Source organism: Acomys minous (genome assembly GCF_964271855.1).
Source record: "Acomys minous genome assembly, chromosome: 9".
Lineage (NCBI taxonomy): Eukaryota > Metazoa > Chordata > Mammalia > Rodentia > Muridae > Acomys > Acomys minous.
In genome coordinates this window covers 99,710,319-99,719,368 of record NC_140490.1, presented here as the reverse complement: position 1 = coordinate 99,719,368, position 9,050 = coordinate 99,710,319, and positions in this window count along the sequence as shown.

Sequence of the window (9,050 nt, the reverse complement as noted above, 5' to 3'; positions counted from 1 at the left end):
GGGGGGGGAATATAATGTTGGAAATCAAAGTGATGGGTGAAGAGAAAGGGAACGTGGCAACCGAAGCTCTCCAGGTGTGTTCACAGAGCAAGGCTCACTCTGCCTTTGGGGAATGAAGTACTTGTACTACTTTGGGGGTAGGGGGCTGGGGGTGGGGGCAACACACCGGCCTTTCAAGTGGACTCTGCTGTGCTCCAGAAATCAATCTCGCATCTGTTTGTGAATAGTGAGGAACATTATCTAGGTCACTTAACAGTGCTAAGAGGAAAAATTGTATATTGTCTCTGGGCTATTTTGAGCCCCAATTTCAGAACCAGATGAGAGAAAAAAAATCAAACTTACTCAGTAAAAAAAAATAATAATAATAGTAAACCAGAATTTATCAAAAATTGCATAGCAATCTTTAGAAAGAAAGAAATTGAAAATGCACTGAATTAATTGTTCTGTGACTACCAATAGATGAGAAAAATATAAGTCTTGTCTTGTTATTGTGAATTTACAAAGCCCACATAAGAGTAACAAGGACATATACATTTTTAAAGAAAAAAGTCTTAATTATAAACTGATTACATTAAAATAGGTGCTAATCTTATGATAGAAAATATATGTTCTATTTTTGTTTAAAAGTTAGTATGAATTCTTTATATTAAATGGAGAATATGATCCACACATGACATCTTTCCTCTATCCTATTATTGAAGCAAATCTCATAATAAAAGGACCAACAAAGAGTCTTCAGATTCTAGTAGAAACACCGCGTGTACATCCTGTAACCGCCTTGACAGCACCCACCTACCCTCGTCCCTATGCCCACACCACACACACTGGTGCACTGGCTCCTAATATGTAATAAAAACCTCTCTGTTTCAATTACCTTCTGCAGCCTCTCTCCAGGCTTGTCCATAAAACTACCTTCCTTGTCTTTAGAACCACTCTCTTGGCACCTATAAACACCATCAGAAAAATGCAATTTGCCCACATAAACTAAAGCCCATCGCTGTCAGTGGCGACACATGAGTTGTGCTGTATTCTTTCACCATGCAACAACACTTCCATTTAGCGCAAATAATAATGGAGAGTGATTTACTCTGTTTATTCCATGTATTCATATTTTATTTATTATTGTAATTAGTTCCATGCATATCAGAAGGATGGAGTGCCTATCAGATTGTCTGTGGAGTAGATAAATTTCTTTTTGTTTACCCCCACAACTTTCCAGCTATTCATTAATAACTTTTATTTAGAAATATGAAGAGAGGTGAGGAGGAAAACGGATTGTTGTAGTATGTATACAAATCTGTTAAAAGTATTCCAACACATGCTGTCAAAAAAAATTAAGAAAAGAAAAAAGAGCTAAATAGAAAGGAAGGTTTGAAAAGGGTTTCCATCTTTCAGGAAAAGATGAAGAACAAAGTGGATGGTTTTAGGGCCTAAGAGACAACCAACCCGCATGCATTAATGATACAGTCATTATGCTTTCTTCTGTGTGTCCGATGGTCTCAGTACTGAGGTATACTGTTAATTAGGGCTCATGCACCTCTGAGTCAATTAACTTTGTTTTATTAATGCATAATTCAATATTGTTATGTATAGCAGAACTCTTAAAAGGGTTTTGAAATTCCTTCTTGTGATGCGGCCTGAAATATTTCAAGGAAACACCCACTGTCAAGTGAGGGAAGATGAATAATTATGGGAGCCCTAAAAACCCCACAGTTGAGCAGACAAGACAGCTGCTATTATTAAGCACTGCAAATTGAAAGTATGGATTCTATCATTGCAAGAACAAAGACAGTGCTGGGATAATTACAGAAACGCTATAGCTCCCGTTTCTTTACTAATGCTTCTGGTAGAGTGTTTAAAAGCCTCCAAAGGTTAGGGTGGAGAGCTGCGTTTCTGAATCTCGTTACTCACTCCGATGAATGCATTTTTCTCCCGATTGTAGTCATAGCAGAGCTTGCAATCCCTGCGACACCATGATAAGAAAGCCTCGATTTGAGCTAGAAATTAAATGATAATAAACATCGTGTAGGCTCAGTGGGGAGGATATTGTTTAATGTCGGTGGTGTCGGAAACCACCTTCTAGATGACTGAGGCTTTGTTGGCCTCCTCTGTTTATATTAATTTCTCCTTTTCAAAGGCCATTATCTTAAATTGCATGTTATATAACTTGAGCCGCCTCCCTCCAGCCCACAGCACCCCTTCGAAGGCAACTTGATGATGCATATTGTCGGGGGAGGGGGGCGGGGGGGGGGGAACGGGGCCAATCACTCCTAGGCTTCGCATCCAAAGAGATTACAATCTTGAGACTGTAATGGGAATGGATTAAACTTTGTACAATTTCCTTTTGTCACGTGAATTGAATCCCGTTGTGCTATTTTCTATGCTGCCTTCAATCATTGTCACACACACACACATAAAATGATCTTTGAAAGTGTTAGGAGTCCCTTAAGCTACCCTGGCCTGATTTTAAGCCAGCCAGAAGCTTGCTGTTTGATTGGCTCTGTGAAAATAAGGCAAAGCGAGTGAAACAAGCCTGCCCAACAAACCATGGAGCCAACAAACCCGCTCCCCCCTCCGCCGACACACACATACACACACACACACACACACACACACAGACACACACACACACACTCACACTCACACTCACACTCACTTACATACCCGCCCCAAGCAGCTTCAACAAGGACCTATGAGATTTTCATGTTGATAGCATGCTAAAAAACAAATTGAAAGGAAAAAGGAAGCCTAGCCATATAAATCCAGTCCCGTGACAGCGATTGTAGACCCTTCCAGAGAGAAAATGAGGCACTACGGAAGTCCATCACTCTACATGCTGCTTCCAAGCTGCCAGCATCCATCCACAGGCTTTCCCTTTCGAGTTGGTCCTTCCACGTTCATCACTCCCAAGGTTAAGATGGAGCCACTCAAACATCAGTGGCGTCCACAGACTTTGATACTGCGCCTTGAACTGACCAATACCAGGAGAGGAGACAAACATGCCTGTTAAGAAAGGGAGTAAGAAAAACGCTGCTCCTGAGCTTGATTTTGTTTTGATCTCTGGTGTCTTTGATGTTTGGCAGAACTGCTGCTACCTACAACAAGGTCCTCGGGACTTTGGGAGCATGCAAATTAAACCCATTGGGTTGAAATTTAAAAGGAAGGTATTTTTGCTACTTATTTTGCTGTATGGGTTTCATGTAACTCCATAACTTCCAATAAATAACCGATTTCCTCAAATAACATCCATAAAATTTTCCGCATTAAAGTATGTGCACGTTCTTTTAAAACTCCGCTTTCACTTGAGCTGAAAAGTGAAGTCCTTTGTACTTTATGATCTACCCTAAGTGGCTTGAGCTACTATCCCAATTTATATTGAATGCTAGAATATTCATTTGTTGGGACAAATGGTTCAAGTGGCAATGTAGAAGATGTGACGAGGGACCAGGAAGCCAGAGGGATAGAGTCTTGTGTCCGTGAGCTGTGCTCACATGGGGTCCAAGACCACCTCCATCTTTGGAACTTATTTCACTCTGTACTGCATTTCGTGAGCTCAGAACGCCTCTCTTAGGTTTAAGTTGTAGCACGTGTCACCCTAGAGACTATGAAACATTTTCTGGGAGAAAAAAATGGTTTTATACTTACATTCTTTGTTTACCTCAAAATTCAACGTAGGCATTCCCCTACGCAGTCCTAGGGGAGTGAAACCAGTATGGTTGCAAACTAGTCTGAAATAGTCTCCATTCAGGCTCTCTTCCCTTTATAACCAAGATGCCACCTCAACATCGGGAGGCAGAATTGATGAGACTGGACCGGCCACCGAGAGTACTAACAACACACTCATGCGCCACTCAATGACAAGAACACTTCTTAGAGATGCACAGGTTTATCAGTGTGCAGACATGAAGACTGAATTTAAACAAAAGTAGATGATATAGTCCATCCAATGTGGCCATAAGGCAATCGGGAGATACTCATAGACAGCCCAGGCTACTGTAGGCAGAACACAACATCGTTCCGGTTAGAAATCAGGCAGCAATGCAACCACTCCAGGGGCCCCTGACGACCGTTGAGGAAACAGGCAACTTCAAAGCCACCCCTGAAACACGTCATCGCCAGCCGACAGGATTTAGGTCCCCTAAACCACATGTGCACTTTCTGTCATCTTATAAAGGAAATTCATCTACCCCGCTTATCTATCTCTCTCTATCTCTCTCTCCCCCCTTGTGTGTCCCCAGAGACAATCTTTATATACCCCTCCCCCAATAAAACCTCTCCTGTGGATCCCGTGTGTAGCGAGATTTCTGAATTCTCCAGACAGTTCCACTGCATAAATCCTAATAATTCCACCGCTGCTTAAAAAAAGAAAGAAAGAAAAGAAAGAGAATGGGAACACTCTAAAATAAGAGAAATGTTATAGGCTTGTTTACCCCAGCTTAGTAGCTCATTGCGCTACAGCATTATGGTGGGTATGCAGTCACTACGTAATCACTGCCATAGAATTTCGACCATTTATGGCTGTCATTGACCGAAGGGCTATCATGCAGCCCAGGATGCTACCAACACAGTGTCTGTCCTATATGAGGGCCCATCTAAGGGCTTCACATATGAATACTCTTCTTGCATGATTTTACTTTCAGAGGAGATATTTCTACACTACCGTTCCTGATAAAGCCAAGGCTTGAACATCCACTTCAGCTATTGATGCTCGCCTCTAATTCTTCTGTCTCTCCTCCAACCCTTATTCATCTTGATGGTCTACCTCATTAACCCCCTCCTACAGCTAACTCTCTAAGGCATGTTAATTTTCTAGCTGATTTTGAGTTAACTTTCATTTTGGCAGCAAAAGTCGCTGTATAGTGCTGTCGACAGGAGAGTGAAGCCGCGGGACTCATGGCAGCTGCTGTATTCCTTTTACCTTCCAGGTACCAAAGTATCCTGTGTGTTTTCACAGGACAAGAAACAGGATGGTGATCTGAAGTATGCATAGAACCTACTGCTCTAATTGTGTAGACATTCGATCAATCATCTAAACATAAGAAGGGAAATTTCTTTCATCATCATAATAAATAAAACAGAGTCTAAACACTTTTTAAAAATGGACCTATCTCAACCATTAAAGCCTTCATTGGTTTTAGTCCTAATTGGTAGCTGTTTTGACATGGAGAGCAAGTCTCTTTCACTAATATTGGGGTCCTGTCCACTGAAGACATTATGCTTGGTGTGTGACTTCCCTAGTGCGTCAATATCCTCTGGAGCCAGAAAATCAATTCATGCAAACTGTCAGTGGAAATCTGTGCTTCCATTTAAGGGTTGCCGTCCCTCAGACATCTCCATAATATGTAAAGGTATATCAAGAATTCAAAATTCCTGCAAAAATCCTGCAAGAGAGATGAGAATTTCCCGGAAAAGATGATTTAGCTTCCATCATCCCTGTTTCTATTGAAATCATTGCCAATTACTCAAGGATAATAGAGTCAGTGGGCAACTCTGGAAATAATTGTCTCAGCTGGGAGCAGTTGATATGCAGATGCTCTTCAACTCGCAGTGGGTTTATGTTCCAAGAACCACCCCCCAGAAATTAAAGAGTCAAAAGTGCATGGGATGCACATACCTTATCAAAGACTGTGGATAACAGAGTGCAGGGGATAGCATTGGACAGCTCCGTCCTGATCACGTGGTAACAACAAGCCTCTGACTGCTTATAAGACAGACATCATTAGTCTGGGAAAGGAGAAACACTGAAAGTTAAGAGGATGATCTCTCCTGAACATACATCACATTTATGCTATCCTAAAGTTTTTTTTAAAGGAGGCTGAACAATAGTAAGTTGAGGATAGTTTGTTTTTGCAGCAATAGCCATCATACTAGTAAACAGTAGATACTTTCCATGCCGATAAAATAATATCATTTGGAATTATGACTTACTGGTTTTTCAGGTTGTTAGAAATAACAGCAATGAAGATAGGTAATACTAGCTACTTGGATTAGTTTTAGAATTTATGGGGAACATTTGTTTGTTTGTTTGTTTGTTTGTTTGTTTAGCCCAGTGAGCTGAGGAATTCATGAGTGAGGATCATATACTGAGTATCCAACACAGGCTCAGGTTGTCCCAAACAACTTTTAAATGCAATTTTAGGCACTTAGGGGGGAAAATGCAATATTCTGATTACACAATTTTTACGTTAAAAGTTTGTATCACGTAGTATTATTAAGCTTGAATTTAATTTCATCAGCTATTATTTAATTACTCAAAGTAGAAAAAATGTGGTATGTGCTTGTAACCCCAACACTCAGGGAGGCAGAGACAGAGGGATCTCTGTGAGTTCAAGGCCAGCCTCGTCTATAAAGCAAGTCCAGGACAGGCAAGGCTACACAGAGAATTCCTGTCTCGGGGTGTGTGGGGGGGGGGAGATTTTTTTTTTAATCTGCTAAAGCTAAAATTTAAAAGAAAAAAAGGTAAATGAAAAGACACAATTTGCTAGAAAACACAAGAGTAGATTTTGGAAGCCTCGCAGTAGCATATTCCCAGGCAAGGGCTAATATGGTAGCTCAGGAGGGATGAAAGTAGTTGAATACTAAAACCTTCTTTGGTAACATAGCTTAACTTTCTTAGCTCCCTCAACGAAGCCAGGAAGAAGCTGTTGAGTTCTGTGATTTCTCTCAACAGCATCTAAGAGAACGTTTTTTTTGTTGTGTTGTAGAGGGCAGTGACTTCACTTCTTCTTCAGGCCCTCTGGAGGATCACTCACCCGGGTTTCCAAACAGAGCTCTCCAAAGCCAAAACAATGCCTAAGAAAAGCAGCCTGGAAACCTTGGCAGGCACAGCTATAACTGGGAAGTATTTACATTCCTCTGTATTTCAGCCCATCTGGCTTGGATCAGTGAAGTCTTGCCCCAAAACTGTACCCTTTGAATAAACTTCGGATATTCACTGGGCTACTTGGAACAAATGATCAGGAGCATCAAGGAATCCTCTCCATCATCTTCTTAGAGAAAGCTAAAGATGAAGGCACATGTAACTATCTCAGCGACAGTCTGTCCATCTTCTTAATAATCCAATCACCTGTGTTATTATAAAAGCTGAACTGTGCTGACCTTTCTGCCCTCTCTTCTTACATAAATGTTGACATCTAGCTGTACGGTACGGAACCATCTTCAAAGAATACCAGCTCTTTTTTCTTCTTCTTCTTTAAAGCCCAAGGATGGTTAATGAAGAAAAATGTAAATCAAGAGAAAGCATCTTATTAATTAGAATCCTAAATTGAGCAGCATAAATTAGATTGCTTCTAGATAGCGGCTAACCCTTTATACACTGAGAACGAGGCATGCGCACAGGAAATGCTCATAACGTGTTTCTTGAGGAAAATGAGTGCTATGATTAATAAATGAGTATGTCTCTGTAATGTTTGGAAATGCTGATTAAAATTCCATTTCAGCGATATGAGCACATCTAAAGTAGAGTGTTTCAAATAAAGATTGGAATTAATAATGTTGATGTAAATAGATATTTATAATATATATTATACGTGCACTTGGTATGTAATGATTGTGTCACTCGGGTTTCACTTATAGTATCTCATCTCATTCTTGAAGATTCTCACTGAGGTCCCTGCTCCACTTAGTGACTGGATTCTGCGGGTGACTTGCCTTAGCTCGTGTGAATTTGGAAGGAGTATACATGGGAGTCGTGATTGATTGAGCCAAGGAGACAAAAACTCAGGTGTGCTAGCTAGCAAAAGTTCAGGATTGCCGGCTTCTACCACTCAAGGAAATTATGAGCCAAGACAAAAAGAAACACTACAAGGCTTTCAGGGAACCATCGAGAACTAAAAGTAAGATAACAGCCAAGCCTGTGGAAGAAGCAAGATGAGGAAGTTACTTAGAAGCTGCCGCGGGTAGCTTCTGCCTTGCAGAACTATTCATCTTTGTCTTTCCCTGCTTTCTAATGGCTGTGAAAACTGACAGCCTTCACCCTGCATTGCTATTCCGAGAGCCAAGAACAATTAATATTCTCCCCCCCTCTTTCAAATCATACAATTTTTGGAGGACAGAGTGACAGAGCCTGGTCTGAGTGGGCATTTGGGGCGGGGGAGGTCTTCCTGTCTGCAGACTTCAGACAACACAGTCACATGGGCCCTACATAGCTGCTGGGAACGCCTCCCTGTTTCTTTGTGGAGCGATGGCCTCCTGACAGGTAACTTCTCAGGTAGCTACACCCATAACTATCTGTGCATTTCGCTTTGTGGAGGGGTTTATTGACCCCCTGGATAGCAGATGCCCTCCAGCCTCACACACACAGTGGTCTGTAGCATATCACAATTTCTGAGTGCGCCTGGCCAAGTTGTCAGGTCTTCCAATCAGAAATTAGACAGCACATCCCACAGACAATATTGAAAGCTTTGGGACCTTTCAATCGAACTAACTCAAAGGATACAGCTTTGAAGGATACAGCTCAGAGAGTGAAACCCCCAAATGAGCTGCTTTCTGCTTCAAAATGAGGGCAGAAGACAGGGAAGAGATTGCTCCAAAGCTTATCACCTAAAGACAGGATTTCCAAAGAAAAGCATAGTTGCCTTTAGTCTTCTTACTGAACCAGCATCAACTGGGGAAGATTAAACTGACACACCACACAGAGACAGAAAGCTGAACACCACACACAGAGAGCCTGAGGGAATTCTGTCCCAGCACCTTGTTCCTTGAGCTAATTCATTGCCCTTAAAAATGCCTTTTCTTTCACTCTAAGAGTGCCTACAGCTCCCTACCCACACCACCTCCCCTTTCTCCTCTAAAGAGGAATTTAAGCTTCAGGTGTGATGCTTTGTATGAGTCTTGTGCACACATTAGCACATGCCTGCTTTCTTCCTGCTGATCTATTGTGTTTCTCTCAGCATACCCAACTACCAAACCTTCAGAGGAAGGGTTTGAGCAACAGTGAGGACAAAGCAAAGCCCCATTTAATACGGTGAAAAATGAGTCTGAGTCCAGACTTATGGCAGATGCTGGATAAAACACTTGTTGGGAGGCCAAGTTATGTATCAGTTGCCTGA